Below are 16,701 nucleotides of genomic sequence, written 5' to 3'. Positions count from 1 at the left end.
CCCCTTTGAGCGACTGAGTGTTGACTTTAAGGGCCCCCTTCCCTCCACCGACCGCAATGTGTACTTTCTTAACGTAATTGACGAGTACTCGCGGTTCCCCTTCGCCATCCCCTGCCCCGACACCACTACCACGTCAGTTATAAAAGCCCTGCGCAAGATCTTCACTCTGTTCGGATACCCATGCTATATCCACAGTGACAGAGGGTCCTCGTTTATGAGTGACGAGCTGCGCCAATATCTACTGGCTAGGGGTATTGCAACTAGTAGGACCACGAGCTATAATCCCTGGGGGAATGGACAGGTAGAGAAGGAGAATGGCACAGTGCGGAAAGCCACACTCTTAGCCCTCAGGTCAAAGGGACTGCCGGTCTCCCGCTGGCAGGAGGTCCTTCCCGAGGCACTCCACTCCATCCGCTCCCTGTTATGCACAGCCACCAATGCCACCCCTCATGAGCGGCTCTTTTCTTTTCCCAGAAAATCGACCACTGGAACCACCCTACCATCTTGGCTGACATACCCGGGGCCAGTGCTGCTCCGGAAACATGCGAGGAGCAATAAATACTCCCCGATAGTCAAGAGGGTTCACTTACTTCATGCGAACCCCCAGTATGCCTATGTGGTTTTACCTGATGGGCGGGAGGACATAGTCTCCATCTGTGACCTGGCACCTGCAGGAGCTCCGGGCCCCTACCCTGAACACTCCGTGGTGACTATTGGCCCCGTACCCACCAATGTATGTACCTACGAGACACAGTGCACCCCAAATCCTACACAGACACCACACGACACTCCCATACCGGGCGCGGCGCACACGCACGAGGGATTACTGACGCCTAACGTGCTGGCACCTGAAGTCAGGCCGGAGCCAGCACAACCGCCATCGCCGGTGCAATCACCGCTGGTGCTATGTAGATCACAGCGACGGACTCGACCGCCTGATAGACTTAACCTGTAAATATACTTCTTGTAAATATTGTCAGTCACTTCACCCCGCGGGACTCTTTTCAAAAAAAAAAGGAGGGGTGAATGTGGTAAACCATATATATATGTTGTAACTCGGTTACCTGTCTGGACACACCCCTCTGCTGACTGCCCCTGTGGCTCCTCCCACAGAGTCCTGTATAAAGGTGTTCGCCTTGCCCCTCCCCCTCAGTCCGGGGGCAGACTCTCACTGTGGAGGTCGTATTGTACAGCGAATAAAAGCCTTTCAGTATTTTACCAAACCTCAGTCTTTTGGAGTAATTGAAGGTGCTTCAGTACTTTTTCTTCTTATTATTATATACTCTCCACCACACATCTATAGAAGTTCATAACGAGAATCAGAATCTGATTTAATATCACCAGCAATAAAGTTGTTAATTTGTTGTTTTTGTGACAGCAGTACAATGCAATAGAAAAGAACAGTAAATATATATGTATTTATGTACAAATATAAAACCAAAAAAGTAGTGAGGTTGTGTTCATGGGTTCAGTGTCCATTCAGAAATCAGAAGGCAGACGTGAAGAAGGTGTTCCTGATTCGTTGAGTGTTTGCCTCCTTCCTGATGGTAGCAATAAGATCTAGCCGTGACCTGGATGATGGGGGTCCTTAATGACGGATGGCGCCTTTTTGAGGCTTCGCTCCTTGAAGGTGTCCCGGAAGCTGGGGAAGCCAGTACCCTTGATGAAGATTACTAAGTTTATGAGTCTCTGCAGTTTATTTCGATCACAAAAGCCGGTGATGCAGCCAGTTAGAATGCTCTTCACAGTACAAGTGTAGAACTTAGCCAGTGTCAAATCTCTTCAAACTCCTAATGAAATACAGCGCTGTCGTGCCTCTTTGTAACTGCATCGATATGTTGAGCCCAGGATAGATCCCCAGAGATATTAAGGATTTGAAATTGCTCACTCTTTCCACTTCTGATCCCTCGTTTTACCCTCAAGCAACAGTCCTACGAAGGGTCTCGGCCTGAAACGTCGACTGTACCTCTTCCTAGAGATGCTGCCTGGCCTGCTGCGTTCACCAGCAACTTTGATGTGTGTTGGTTGAATTTCCAGCATCTGCAGAATTCCTGTTGTCCTCGTTTTACCCTTCCTGACGTCCGCAATCAGCGCTTTGGTCTTACTGACGTTGAGTGCAAGTTTGTTTAAGTGTTAGATGTCATGCCGAATCTTCGTAAACTCCTAAAGAAGTCATTCTTTTGTCCCTAAGATTGATTGTTAGCATGAAGCAAAAACAGCTCAATAACTCAAGAAAAAAGTTCCAAAATAAAATGTATTAACTGGCAAAATATTTTAGTTTCGGCGCAAATTACTCATTTCACGGTATGTTTTAATGTACGTGTGCTAAATAAGTATATCAGAATCTGGTTATGTTATATAAACAATGCGGATAACTGGAGCCGAGCTCGAGCTCGCAGAGAAATCTCGGAGCTCTCACTTCCGCGACCGAGGCTGCGGGCGCGGCCTTCGGCTTCCCGGTTCCTAAGCAACGGCGTCAGGCCCAACAGTCGCAACGAACGCGAGGCCTCGAGCCGCCGGGCCGAAGGACAAGATGGCCAGTGGCAAGCGAAGCTTTTTGCGAGCAACCCCTGTCTACGCACCTTTTGCGCTTCCCACCTAAAGGTAAGGGGGAAGAATTAAAAACAAGCATCGCAACCAATTATAGACAGGTAGTTATAAGAGGAGGCAAGCTGGACTCGGTTCTTTTTGTTTGCCACTGTAATATTTCATTTCCACAGAAGACTTCACTAACTGCACCTGAGGTGTGACTTTGTATCTTGCAATCGGGGCCAGATGAGAAAATGTTTTAAATATTCGTATTTTAAGTTACGCAAAGCTATATTGATGGCAGTGTTCACAGTACGAAATTGATACTGCAAATGTGGAGGAAATCAGCAAAGTAGTTGTCTTTCACCTTTCGCCGGGGTTGCCTTCGCAAAGTTTACGACGATGTTGCTGGCATTTCCAAAGCAAGATTAGAACATGAATATTGGATATGAGGCAGGTTATTTCACCATAACAACTATATATAATCGTCACAACTAAACAACATCCAATTCTTAACTCGCCACTTAGATGGGCGTACCTCAATGGTATTGGGTCAATGGTAGTTGAGGAAATCTGAGGAAAGACATTCTTGCCATAGAGGGAGTACAAAGAAGGTTCACCAGATTGATTCCTGGGATGGCAGGACTTTCATATGAGGAAAGACTGGATTGACTAGGCTTATACTCTCTGGAATTTAGAAGATTGAGCGGGGATCTTATTGAAATGTATAAAATCCTAAAGGGATTGGACAGGCTAGATGTAGGAAGATTGTTCCCGATGTTGGGGAAGTCCAGATCGAGGGGCCGTAGTTTGAGGATAAAGGGGAAGCCTTTTAGGACCGAAATGAGGGAAAAATCTTCACACAGAGAGTGGTGAATCTGTGGAATTCTCTGCCACAGGAAACAGTTGAGGCCAGTTCATTGGCTATATTTAAGAGGGAGTTAGATATGGCCCTTGTGGCTAAAGGTATCAGGGGGTATGGAGAGAAGGTAGGTACAGGGTTCTGATTTGGATGATCAGCCATGATCATACTGAATGGTGGTGCAGGCTTGAAGGGCTGAATGGCCTACTCCTGCACCTATTTTCTATGTTTCTATGTTTCAGTTAGAAGTAAAGCTATGTGGTCTAGTTGGCAGGAGTATCAATGGCACTCCTTGGTGGGAAATATCATGTCATATGTCAGTAAAAATATATCTGATTCTTAATATATTTGTGCTACTGATCATAATGTCTGCATTAAATAAAAAATGCAGAATATTTCATCTACATTTTATTTAACTTTTATTTAACCAAAAATAATTGGCACACTTGTTAAAATTGATATCTTGTGTAAAAGGGGACACAAGGTTTCTAACTTTGGAATTGTTTTTATTCAGTAAGCAGCTTGCTGGAGAAAGGTATGTGGGAATGTTGTTTTGTGATGCAAGTGTGCAGTTCCAAATTTAGCCTTCTGATGCACCATCAATAACTCCAAAAGACTAGAAGTAGAGTAAATACTGAAAGGCTTTTATTAGCAGTAAAATGTGACCTCCAGCATGCTGAGTATCTGCCCCTGGACTGAGAGAAGGAGCCATTTCCCAATCGCCTTTATTCAGGGATCTGTGGGAGGAGCTACAGGGGCAGTCAGCAGAGGGGCGTGTCCAGACAGGTAACCTAGTTACAACATATATATATATATATATGGTTTACCACACCTTCGGTAATGAATGTGGGCATTCATATGGGCAAAGGTTGAGTATTTCTGTCATGTGATCATAGCTCAGTTAGATTTAGCGTAGTTATAAGCGGTGGCAAAAAAAATAAAATAGAATAAATGTTTTAAGTTGGTGTGAGTCATTTTACCTGACTAAGAAGTGATTCAGCAAAGGTGGACTGAAAGTGGCTACCTGACATTAAAATAGAGCTATGAAAGATATTTAAAATTTATAATCTTATATACCTCTGTCAAGTTGCCTTGCATCCTCCTTCACTCTAAAGAGGAAATCCTTAGGATAAACGTGCTTCCAGTGCAAGAAAAAGGTAGGACTACACCTTATTTACAAGGAACATGAGGCCAAGAAGAAGCATTTAAAGCTCACCTGAGCTACCAAGAGTCTAATAGAAAAAGCCTAGAGGAAGGTTGAGTGAGCTAGTGCTTCTCTCTTTCAAGCAAAGGAGGATGTGAGGTGACTTGAAGTGGTGCATAAGATTGTGAGATCCATAGATAGAGTGGACAGCTGGTGCCCTCATTCCAAAGCAGCAATAGCTAATAGCAGAGGATATACTTCTAATGTGAGTGGAGAAAAGACTTGGCTATATTTCCACGGTTTCTGGAAGGATCGCTGGGATCCTGAAGAAATAATGGATAAATACCATACACAAACCTGTAAGGAAGCTCAAGTCCCAGTGAGTCAAAGATGGCCTGGGACTCATGGCGGCTGGCATTTACAGGATTCCCTGTGAATGCAGAGCAGTGCATATCAGCCAGACGGGGCCAATGGTGGAAACCCGCAGCAAGGAGCACGGGAGGTGTATGCATTTGAATTACCCGGAGCAATTGCATATGCAGTGTTCTGCTACTGCCAATGACCACAGGATTGACTTCAGCGGCACAGAACTACTGTGCCGTACCAATGGCTTTTTGGACCACCTGGTGAATTTCAACAAAGACAAATGTCTCAGTCTATCTAAGAACTGGAGTATGATTTTAAACAAGGTGGGACAGTGGAAACCTGATTGTTTGAGGACTAATCAATTAGGAGGGACAGAAGACAGGAGTTGAGTATATACATACTGCCATACAGGACATGCCTAGGCATTATCCCTGATGAAGATGGCAGAGTTTGTCATTGAATTGCCGGTTAAAAATCAACACTTGGACCCAGCTGGAAGCCCAGGAAGGGTTTATGCATTATATACGTGGGAAAGTATGAGATCCTTTTTGTTTTAGATGTTTACTTTTTGTCTTCTGCATTAGTGTGTCAGTAGAAAAGAGTAAATTTTAGATTTCCAAACATTAATTTTCTGAAAAAATTAATTTACTTAGAAATTTTTGCATTTCAATAAAGAAAGTAACACATTAAGTCATCAGAATCAGGTTTAATATCACCAGCATATGTCATGAAATTTGTTAACTTTACAGCAGCAGTACAATGAAATACATGGTAAATAAATATAGAGGAAAAAACCCTGAATTACAGTAAATATATGTATGTCTATTAAATAGTTAAGTTAAAATAAGCAGTGCAAAACAAAACAGAAATAAAAAATGTGGTGAGAGAAACTTGATTAATTTGTCGGTATATAGCCCAGTGTATGATTAAACAAAGATACCAAACAGGTGCTAATGATCAATGACATAATGAGTTGAATGAACTAAACTGATTAACTGTAACAGAAATGGGTGTGGAAGGAATCAAAATGGGTGAAGGACAACCAAACTAAAAGATGAGGTAATTTAACCTTCAAATAATCAATTCTTACACTATGGCAAGAGTGAGCATAGCAACAAGACACAAGGTGGTCATCCTACATCAGCAAGGTCTCTTCCAAGCAGAAATTTGGTAGCAGACAAGTGTTTCAAGATGTGCTGTTTGAGCTCTTCTGAAGAAGCACTTAAACCAGGCAAGGTTGAGGACCAGAATACAGTGGTTGGCCACAGAAACTGAGTGCAACAGACAAGAGATGTATCGAATTGATGTCTTTTCTAAATTGGAAGAAGTCCAGTGCTACTGTCTGCTCTGAACTCACAGAAACCACTGGAACCCAATTACACCCCTCTACAGTTTGGAGAAGTCTTGTCAGAAGTGGTCTTCATGGAAAAGTTGCTGCCAAAAAGCTATTCCTCTGAAGTGGAAACAAAGCCAAGAGACTCACCCAAGCACAAAAACACAAGGACTGGGGTGCTGAACAATGGCAGCAAGTGCTCTGGACTGACGAGTCAAAATTTGAAGTTTTTGGCTCAGACAGGAAGTAGTTTGTCCGTAGAAGAACTGGACAGCACTACATAGATAAGTGTCTACAGCCAACAGTGAAACATAGCAGAGGTTCCCTGCAGGTTTGTGACTGCATTTCTGCAAATAGAGTTGGTGATCTGGTCGGAATTAATGGAGTCTTTAATGCTGAGAAGTACAAGCCGATTCTCATCCATCAAGCAATACCATCAAGGAAGGATCTGATTGGTCCCAACTTCATTCTGCAGCAGGACAATGACTCCAAACAGATGACCAAGGTCATAAAATATTATCTTCAGTGAAAAGAAAACAAGGAGTTCTACAATAATTGTATGGCCTCCACAGAGCCCTGATCTCAGCAACATCGAGGCTGACTGGGATTACCTGGAGAGACAGCTAAAGTCTGCAGAACTGTGGCAAGTTCTCGAAGAATCTTGGAACAACCTACCAGCCGATTTTCTTAAAAAAACTGCATGACAGAATTGATGCAGTTTTAAAGTCAAAGAGTGGTCACACCAAATATTGATTTGACTTAGTTTTTTTTACCATTTACTGCTCTTTAGAGTAAATGTTTGATATTTAGAAACTTGTCATTACTTTTTAAAGCATCTTTGCTTTACAGAATTATTTTTACATGTGCCTAAGACTTTTGCACAGTACTGTACATAAAGAACAACAGAAGTGACAAAAGAATTAACAGGGGGTTGTTGGTCAATGTAAAGTGAAGGAATTGAACTAATGGGATTGCTCAACTGTCAATCATCATGGTCTTAATAGGCTAAATGGTCTTGTTCTGTGTCATAGTAAAGAATATTCTGAAGCTGTTTGCATAAATAAAGAGGACAATACAGAGGTAATAACTGATGTATTAGCTAAAGATGGGGAATTGTGATATTGTGTGGGATGTAAAAATAAGTAAATAAGTACATGTCAAATGTTTACTATCAATTAAAAAAAGATCAATTGCTTAACAAGGTGAAATATATCTGGACTATTTGAGGAAGTGAGAGAGAATATGAGGGGCTGCGACTAAAATCAGCTGCAGAATTGGTGCCAGAGTTTTAAAAGACTGCTGTTTCTGTATTGTTTCAAAAGAGAGAGGAAAATGAACTGACTACAGTCAGTCCCCAGGTTATGATAGGATTGCATTCCTGAAAACTTCATAATGCAAATGGAAATCAACAACAAGAGTGTGGGAGAGGATCACAGAAGCAGCTGTGATGGGAAAGTTAGCAGGCACAGTAAGAACAGACACCATCCTGTCTCACCGCCTCAGTCTGCTCAGCGCGGCCAGCTCTGCGCAGCCTTATCTAACAAATAATTGTTGCAGCTGAAGTGGGGCTTGGTTGGGACAATTGGGATAGCATGTGGAAATGCCTTGTTCCTTGTTCCATTCCTATCTGGCAGATGATACCTGAAGACCCACCACAATTGGCAAATACAGCATGCTAGTCTAATTGACACTTGTTTGCAGGGGCTTTCCATAAGTTGGGCAACATAATCAAGGGAGGGTGTTTGTTTAATTTTGATAGTGGATACACGGTTGAAATTGATTCCAAGAAATACCATGAACTTGTAGTTAAGAGAGGCGTAGATTAATCAGGGAGCATCAGTATGGATTTATTAAAGGATTGCCTAATTTGATTGACATTTACTGCAAAGGTAATGGGAATATTGAAAAGGGCAGTGAATTTGATTACATCTATATAGATTTTTAACCAAGGATTTCAACACCCACATTGTAGACTGATTTTAAAAAAAAGTAAAACGCCTGGAATTCAAGTGAGAGTAGAAAATTAGATCCAGCATTACCTTACTGGCAGGAAGCAAAGGTTGATGGGTGTTGTTCTAAGTGTAGACTACTAGTTCTTAGCAATCAGCAGTCATTTCCTTGTTTTATGTAAAGCATATTAATGTCTTGGTCCTAAAAGTAGGGTACATGATAGAGGAGTTTGCAGCTGATACAAAAATACTCTGTGTAGTTGCAAGAAGGAAAGTTGCAGATTGCAAAAAATTATTAATGGCCTGATCAATCGTACAGTAAAATTGTGAAATAGAGTTAAATACAGAGAAATTAGATCTAATGTAGTTGGAGAAGGGAATGTATAGTTAGTAGGAGGATATTGATTGGTGGGGAAGAACAAATAGATCCTGAAGTGTATGCTCATTGATGCTTAAAGATAGCAGAACAAATCATTTAATGTAGTTAGAATGGCAAATTGAATACTTCCCCTTTATTAACCAAGGCACAGAGAGCAGGGAGATAGATAACTGCTTGAGTAGTGCACGCAATTCTAGTCATCAAATTATAGTGAACTTATAATGAACTCATTGGATAAGGTGCAGAGAGCTAAAAGGACAAGAAGTTTTTAGATCCATGAACAGTTTGGTTAAATAGGATTACTTTCTTTGGAACAGAAAAGCCAATGGGGAGACTTAACTGAGATGTATGAAATTTTGATAGATAGGAAGGTTTCTTTCCCCTTAATGGAGGGATCAGAAACTGGGGGTGGGGGGCATGGACTTAAATAGGTAGGTAAATATTAAAGGATAATTGACAGGTCTAGGAAGAGAATCTAAGAGGCTTTGAACATGCTGCCAGAAAGGGTGGTCATTATTGAGACAGTCATCACATTTTAGAAATACCTGGAAGTGTACTTGAAAAGCTGTGACCAGCAGAACCACAGGTCAAGTGCTGGAAAATGGGATTAGGATGGGTCAAATTTTTTTGGATTGGCATGCATGCAATGGGATCAATGGCCCTCTGTATCCTGCATTTTCTATATCTGTGTATCATTGGTTAACTATAAGATGCAGTATCAACAGGGCATTGCATTGTGAGAAGTTTATTTTTACTTTGCTTTGTTCTTTTAGTCCTACTGAATTGTGTAGGAGCAGATGCACAGTGACATTTATATTGAAGAAATACAAGGGGATGGTGTTAGATAATTTATGATACTCTATTGTCTTCATAGGTAGAACTATAAGTAAAATTGCGTAAAAGAGACCCCCATGTCATGGCAGTTTGTGGCAAAGCAATTTGCTTTAGAGAATTCACAGATCACTACCAAAACATCTGGGATATGGAATAAAATCTTGTGAAATTTATATGAAAAATGTAAACAAATGCAGTTTTTTTCCAGCTCTCATTTCTTGATGAATGAAGTGACTTTGTGTTATGCAAAATTTTAGTAAGGACTGTTTTCTAGGAAAGCACACACTACCTGAGGGCCACCTGTATTAACTGAAGGTTTCTTTCTAGAGTCTGATGTCCTATTATTCTACCATTCCCTAAGTTACTGGGGCAGTCTTCCATCATCTGCTCCTTGCTGGGTAACAAATTGAAGACAAAATTGATTTTGGAGACATTGGTGGGACAGCCTATCCGTAACAGTTACATGAAAATGAAGCATTGATTCTTTGAAGCCTATTTGTATAGTCAACACTTATTAAGAGGACTGCTTGGGACTTGGGTCATTATATTTTTGATGCTCAAAGCTGTTACAGTGAAGCCAGATTAACATTTCAAGTTATCATCTTATTTCATTTGCTGATTGCATTGATTGTTTGATATTGCTTCTGTGCATTGTAATAATTTGCAAGGACCTTGTGGCAAAATAGTGAATGCAGTAGCAACTTTCATTGCATCTTATAGTGCTACCTACATGGCCAATAATTACAGTTTAAGTTCCAGCAGATGATATATCATTGTTCCCTTGATGAAGCAAATGTATATAGAGCCAACTGTTGTCTATCTATTCTAAGATGTAAATTTGTATATGGGTCTTAGCTATTTTTAAACTGAGAATTTTTCAATGAATAAAGTAATCTCTCTTCTGAAAGGATACTTTCTAGAAGGCAGTTTCAAATTTCAAAAAAAATTTTATGCCAAAAAATTTGCATTGGAGATTATGCCATCTTAATGTTAAGGGGCCAAAAAAACACTGACAGAAATGAAGAGTGGATTAAGAACAGATGTCATGACATTGACATTGGCATTCACAGTGAAGAAATTTATGTTTTGGCAAAACTCACTCATCTTTTCCCAACCACCACTGTGATATATCCAGTTTGAAAGTGAGTAGAAATCATTAATCTATAAAATCAGCAATGTGTGGAAATAGATATAATGTCATTCAATTCTTGTAATACAGACAACATTATGTTGTGAACTGTCATTGATTTTCAAGAGTGATTTACCTTAGTAAATTTGAGGTCCTCTCCTGATATTAAGGACTATATACCTTGCTTTAGGCATTAAGAAAAAATATGACACGGTTCTATCCTGAATTCCAGTACTTGAAGACCAATGTACTCAACTTCTGGTGATAGGAGAAAATCTAATATAGAAACATAGAAAACCTACAGCACAATACAGGCCCTTCGGCCTACAAAGCTGTGCCGAACATATCAGACATAAGGGTAAGTAACATTGCTGAGATAAACATAATCCATTATGGGTTGTTGTGTAGGAATGAAAATGGAGCAGGTCCATTGCAGGCGATAAAGACCAGGACCTTGGGTATGGAAATTTCAGGATTAGCACAGTTGCTGCATTTAATTTGATGCAGAAGTAAACAGATCGGGGAGGTAAACTTGTTTCTATAGGAGGGATCTGGCAATGAGCAGCTCAGTCTGGAGGACACCAGTGCTTTTTCCTCAGCAGGACAGAGATGATTAGCTATTTGTAGCTGAATAGTTAGCACCAATTACTCTTTAATTTGGATCCCAGTGAAAGGTTACATTGGCTGTTGGAATTCATTTTAATGAATGGTGATGGGTGATACTGTGGAGAGTGTTAGAGTGACTTTTGGATTTAGGACATGTACATTTAGCAATTGACATTAGCTACCAGTCTTCACATCTGAATATGTATTGTGTATTTAATTTGGAGTGCAGCTGTGAACAATGGGTTCCTAAAGGCAGTGAATCCCAGACCAGACAATGCTGATTAAAATTCATTTGGCTGTCTGTGGTGTGGATGCGAATCAGGAGATGTGAAGGTTGTATGTAGTTTCAAAAAAAACATTGTCCATACATTGTAAATATGGTATTGTCCTATGATGTTTGGCACATTAAATATTGAGCCGCACGTTGGGGAGCAGACCTTTCGACCGACAGCATCTCCATATGATGTCTGCTATATCTTATTTTGTCAAATATCGAATAAAGGAGCTGCTTTGTATCTACCTATACTTTTCTCCAGAGGCTTCATTTATGCAACACCAGAGAGGGTTGATCTAGAAACAAAAATAACAACAATAGTTTCAAGATTAGAAGAAGGAAACAAACAATTCAGATCTCAAATGTAGAAATTCAGGGGATGGGAATTCTCAACTACAAGCAGCATGGAATTTATCTGTAATATGTAAAAAGCAATGCCAGGGCAGAGGGGTAGTATAATTTAGGGTCATTTATGAAAATAAGAGTTCTATGACTCGCGAGGTAGGAGGAGAGGATTCCAAGCCAGGTTGAAATGCCAAGGAATGAAACTCCCTCTACCCAGCATCTTGTTAGCAAATGTACAGTTGCTGGAGAACAAAGTTCAAAGTATTTTTCAAAGTAAATTTATTATCAAAGTCCATACATGCCATTGTATACAACCCTGCGATTCATTTTCTTACGGGCTTACTTAATAAGTCCATACTAGGATAATAGCCATAATAGAATCAATGAAAGACTGAACCAACTTGGGTGTTTAACCAGTGTGCAAAAGACAACAAACTGAACAAATAAAAATAAATAAATAAATAAGGAATAACTATCGAGAGTATGAAATGAAGAGTCCTTAAAATTGAATCCATAGCCTGTGGGAGCATTTCATTGATAGAGCCAGTGAAGTTGACTAAAGTTATCCCCTTTGGTTCAAGAGCCTGATGGCTGAAGTGTAATAACTGTTCCTGAAGCTGGTATAAATCCTGAGCTGTCCTGATGAAGGGTCCTAGCCTGAAACGCCCATGGATGCTGCCTAGTCTGCTGAGTTTCTCCAGCACTTTGTGTGTGTATTGCTTTGATTTCCAGCACCTGCAGATTTTCTCTTGTTTCTGAGGCTCCTGTACCTTCTTCCTGATGGCAGCAGTCAGAAGAGAGCATGTCCTGGTGGTGGGGGTCCCTGATGATGGATGCTGCTTTCCTACGCTTTATGTAGGTATGCTCAATGATGAGGAGGGCTTTACCCATGATGGACTGGGCCATATCCACCACTTTTTATAGGATTTTCTAAGCAAGGCCATTGGTGTTTCCATACCAGGCTGTGACGCAGCCAGTCAATGTACTCTCCACTATACATCTATAGAAGTTTATCAAAGTTATAGAGGTCATGCTGAATCTTCACAAGCTCCTAAGGAAGTAGAGGCACTGCCATGCTGATTGAGATTGAGGACATAAGGGCAAGATTGCTGTATCAGCAGGAAATGAGGAATTGCTTTGATCTGTGTTTCATGAGACCTGGCTCACTCGAGACATGCTGGATATGTCAGTAAGATCCGAGGGCTTCTTGATGAACTGGATGGACTGGGCTGCTGATTCAGAGAGGCAAAAGGTGGGGTGCGGGGGTCTGTGTTTCATGATAACTTTGTGTTTGGATGCAGTAGACTTGTTGCATTGTTGTTCCCGTAACCTGGAATATCTGATGATTAAGTGCCAACTGTACTACTTACCAAGAGTTGTTCTCTGTGACTTGTTCCGGCTTTACTTGCTTTTAAGTACTTTTCATTTCATGTTCTCTTATTTCTTTCTTTCTGTCTTTCTTATTTCTTTTTTCTCTGTATTTGCTCAGTTTTTTTGTACGTTGGTTGTTGTGGTCTTTCATTGATTCTATTGTGTTTCTTGTATTTACTGATTGTTTACAAGAAAGTGGATCGCAGGTTGTATATGGTGACGTATATGTACTTTGATAATACTTTGAACTTGAACTTTGTTTAATGTGCAGAGTGTAAGAAATACATTGAGCCAATTAGAGGCACAAATAAAAATGGCCTTTGAGACTTAAGTACAAGTTGTTCACAAATGAGAGTTAAATATTCTACATTTTGAGTTTTATAGAAAGGTTAGAGAAAGTGGAGGTGGAGAATTTCTATTTATTATTTAATTATAGAATTATATATCATTATATTATTATATACCAGAATATGGATAAGGAAAACAATCCAACAGTGACTGTATGGTTGGATTAGAGAAATTAGTATAAACCTAAAAACTTAAAATTAAATAAGCGGTATGCTGTATTAGTAATGTTTAATAGTTTCTGTGACCTGGAGTTTGCAATCAGTGGGGCAGCAGCGACATTAATCTCTGGATAAATCTCTGGATATCAATGGCAAGGATTAACTTTTTCAGACATTGTTGCTGTGGGAAAAAAAGCAAAAATTATACATAGCATTTGTTTTCGTGTTTCTCAAATGTGATTTCCCAATACCAAGTCCTGTAAAAGCTGCCCTCTTGTGGCCATAAAATTGCTATCAATCAATGCAGAATTGAAAAAAAATCTTTCAATTGCCCTGTATTTGGGCCTGATTAATTAAAACAGAAGTTTTTGAATTGTTTATTTGCTTGACTATGATGTGCCTCATAACTATGTGGATTCCAGACTTTAGTCTTAGAGTCATTGAAAAGTACAGCACAGAAGCAGGCCCCTTGGCCCATCTAGTTTGTGCTGAACTGTTTAAACTGCATACAAGTCAGAATCAGATTTATTATCACTGTTATGAAATTTGTTTTATGGCAGTACAGAAGAAGACAAAAATTATAATGTTACAAAAAATAAACAAATAGTGCAAAGGAGGAATAGCAAGGTAGTATTCATGGGTCACGAACCATTCAGAAATTTGATTGTGGAGGAGAAAAAGCTGTTCCTAAGACTTTGTCTTCAGGCTCCTGTACCTCCTCCCTGATGGTAGTAATGAACAGAGAGCATTTCCCAGATTGTAAGGGTCTTTAATAATGGTTTTATCGCACTCCTGTATGCCTCATTGCCATCTGAGATTCTCCCAAAACAGTGGTGTCATTGTCAAATTTATATTTGAGTTGTACATTAACTTGGCACGTGGCCAAGTGGTTAAGGCATTGGACTAGCGACCTGAAAGTCGTGAGTTCGAGCCCCAGCTAAGGCAATGTGTTGTGTCCTTGAGCAAGGCACTTAATCACACATTGCTCTGCGACGACACTGGTGCCAAGCTGTATGGGTCCTAGTGCCCTTCCCTTGGATAACATTGGTGTCGTGGAGAGGGGAGACTTGCAGCATGGGCAACTGCTGGTCTTCCATACAACCTTGCCCAGGCCTGCACCCTGGAGAGTGAAGACTTTCCAGGTGCAGATCCATGGTCTTGCAAGACTAACGGATGCCTTTATACATTAATTATGCCATAAGACATTGGAGCAGAAGTAGACCACTCAGCCATCGAGTCTACTCCACCTTTCAACCATGACTGATTTATTATCCTTCTTCTGGCCTGCCTTCTCCTTGTAACCCTTGACACCCTGTCTAACCAAGAACCTATCAACCTCTGCTTTAAATATGCCCAAAGACTTGGCCACCTCAGCTGTCTGTGGCAATGAATTCCATAGCTTCACCACCTTCTGGCAAAAGAAATTCCTTCTCATCTCGTTTCTAAATGGACATCACTCTATTCTGAGGCTGTGCTTTTTGGTCCGAGGTTAACCCACTAAAGGAAGCATCCTCTCCATAGTCACCCTGTCAAGGCTTTTCAGTATTCAATAGGTTTCAATGAGGTTCCCCACTCCCATTGAGTAAAGGCCCAGAACTGTCAAACACTCCTCATACATTAACCCTTTCATCCCTGGAATCATCTTATGAACAACCTCTGGACCCTCTCCAATGCCAGCATATCTTTTCTTAGATAAGGGATCCAAAACTCTCACAATACTCGCAAGTGCAGTTTGACAAATGCCTTAGAAAGCCTCAGTGTCACATCCTTGCTCTTACATTCTAGCCCCTTCAAAATGAATGCTAACATTGCATTTGCCTTCTTTACCACCAACTCAACCTACAAGTTAACCTTCAGGAAATCTGCACAGGGACTTCCAAGTCACTTTGCACCTCCAATTTTGTATGTTCTTCCCATTCAGAAAGTCACCTTTATTCCTTCTACAAAGTGCATGACCATACACTCCTATACACTATATTCCATCTGCCATTTATTTGTCCATTCTCCCAATCTGTCTTAGTTGTTCTGCAGACTCCCTGCTTCCTCAACACTATTTGCTCCTCCACCTATCTTTGTATCATCTGCAAGTTTGACCACAGAGCCATCAATTCTGTCATCTGTGTCGTTGACATGTGATGTGAAAAGAAGCAGTCCCAATACTGACCCCTAAGGAACACCACTGGTCAACAGCAGCCAACTAGAAAAAGTTCCCTTTATTCCCACTCTTTGTCTCCTGCCAATCAGCCACTCTTTTATCCATGCTAGTTTCTTAACTCTTAACACCATGGGCTCTTACCTTATTAAGCAGAGTCATATGTGGCATGTTGTCAAAGGCCTTCTGAAATCCAAATAAACAACACCCACTGACTCTCCTTTGCCGATCCTACCTGTTATTTTCTCAAAGAATTCCAATAGATTTGTCGTGCAAGATTTCCCCTTAAGGAAACCATGTTAACTTTGGCCTACTTTATCATGCACCTCCAAGTACCATGAAACTTCATCCTTAATAATGGACTCCACCATCTTCTCAAGCACTGAAGTCAAGCTAACTTGCCTATAATCTCCTTTCTTTGGTCTCCTCCTTTTATTAAGAGTGGAGTGTTATTTGAAAATTCCTGGTCCTCTGGAACTATTCCGGAGTGCAGTGATTCTTGAAAGATCATTACTAATCCTTACGCATTCTCTTCAGCTACATCTTTCGGAGTCCTGCGGTAGTCCATCTGGTCCAGGTGACTTATCTACCTTCAGCTTCCCAAACATCTTCTCCTTAGTAATAGCATTTGCACTCACTTATGCCCCCTGTCACTCTGGAATTTCTGGCACACTCTAGTATCTTTCATGGTGAAGACTGATACAAAATGCTTATTAAGTTTGTTTGCCATTTCTTTGTCCCACATTGCTGCATCATTTACCAGCTGTCCAATATCCACTCTAGCCTCTCTTTTACTCTTTATATATCTGAGCAAACTTTTAGTATCCTCTTTGATACTTTTGGCTAGCTTACCTTCATATTTCATCTTTTATCTCATTATAGCTTTTTTTTTAAGTTGTCTTCTGTTTTAAAAGCTTCCCAT

At 40.6% G+C, this 16,701-nt stretch overlaps 1 protein-coding gene across 1 annotated transcript in view; it reads left to right on the top strand.

Moving 5' to 3' along the window:
• Positions 1–2,521: 2,521 nt before the first annotated feature.
• ttc6 (tetratricopeptide repeat domain 6) overlaps positions 2,522–16,701 on the top strand; it is a 323,626-nt gene continuing 309,446 nt past the window's right edge. The window contains exon 1 of the mRNA XM_072279505.1: positions 2,522–2,604. The gene's annotated coding sequence lies outside the window, so the exon portion shown is untranslated. The remainder of the gene's footprint in view (positions 2,605–16,701) is intronic.

The sequence above is a fragment of the Mobula birostris genome, chromosome 1, assembly GCF_030028105.1.
Source record: "Mobula birostris isolate sMobBir1 chromosome 1, sMobBir1.hap1, whole genome shotgun sequence".
NCBI lineage: Eukaryota > Metazoa > Chordata > Chondrichthyes > Myliobatiformes > Myliobatidae > Mobula > Mobula birostris.
Note: the sequence above shows the minus strand (reverse complement) of the source record. Positions and strands in the feature narration are given on the sequence as shown.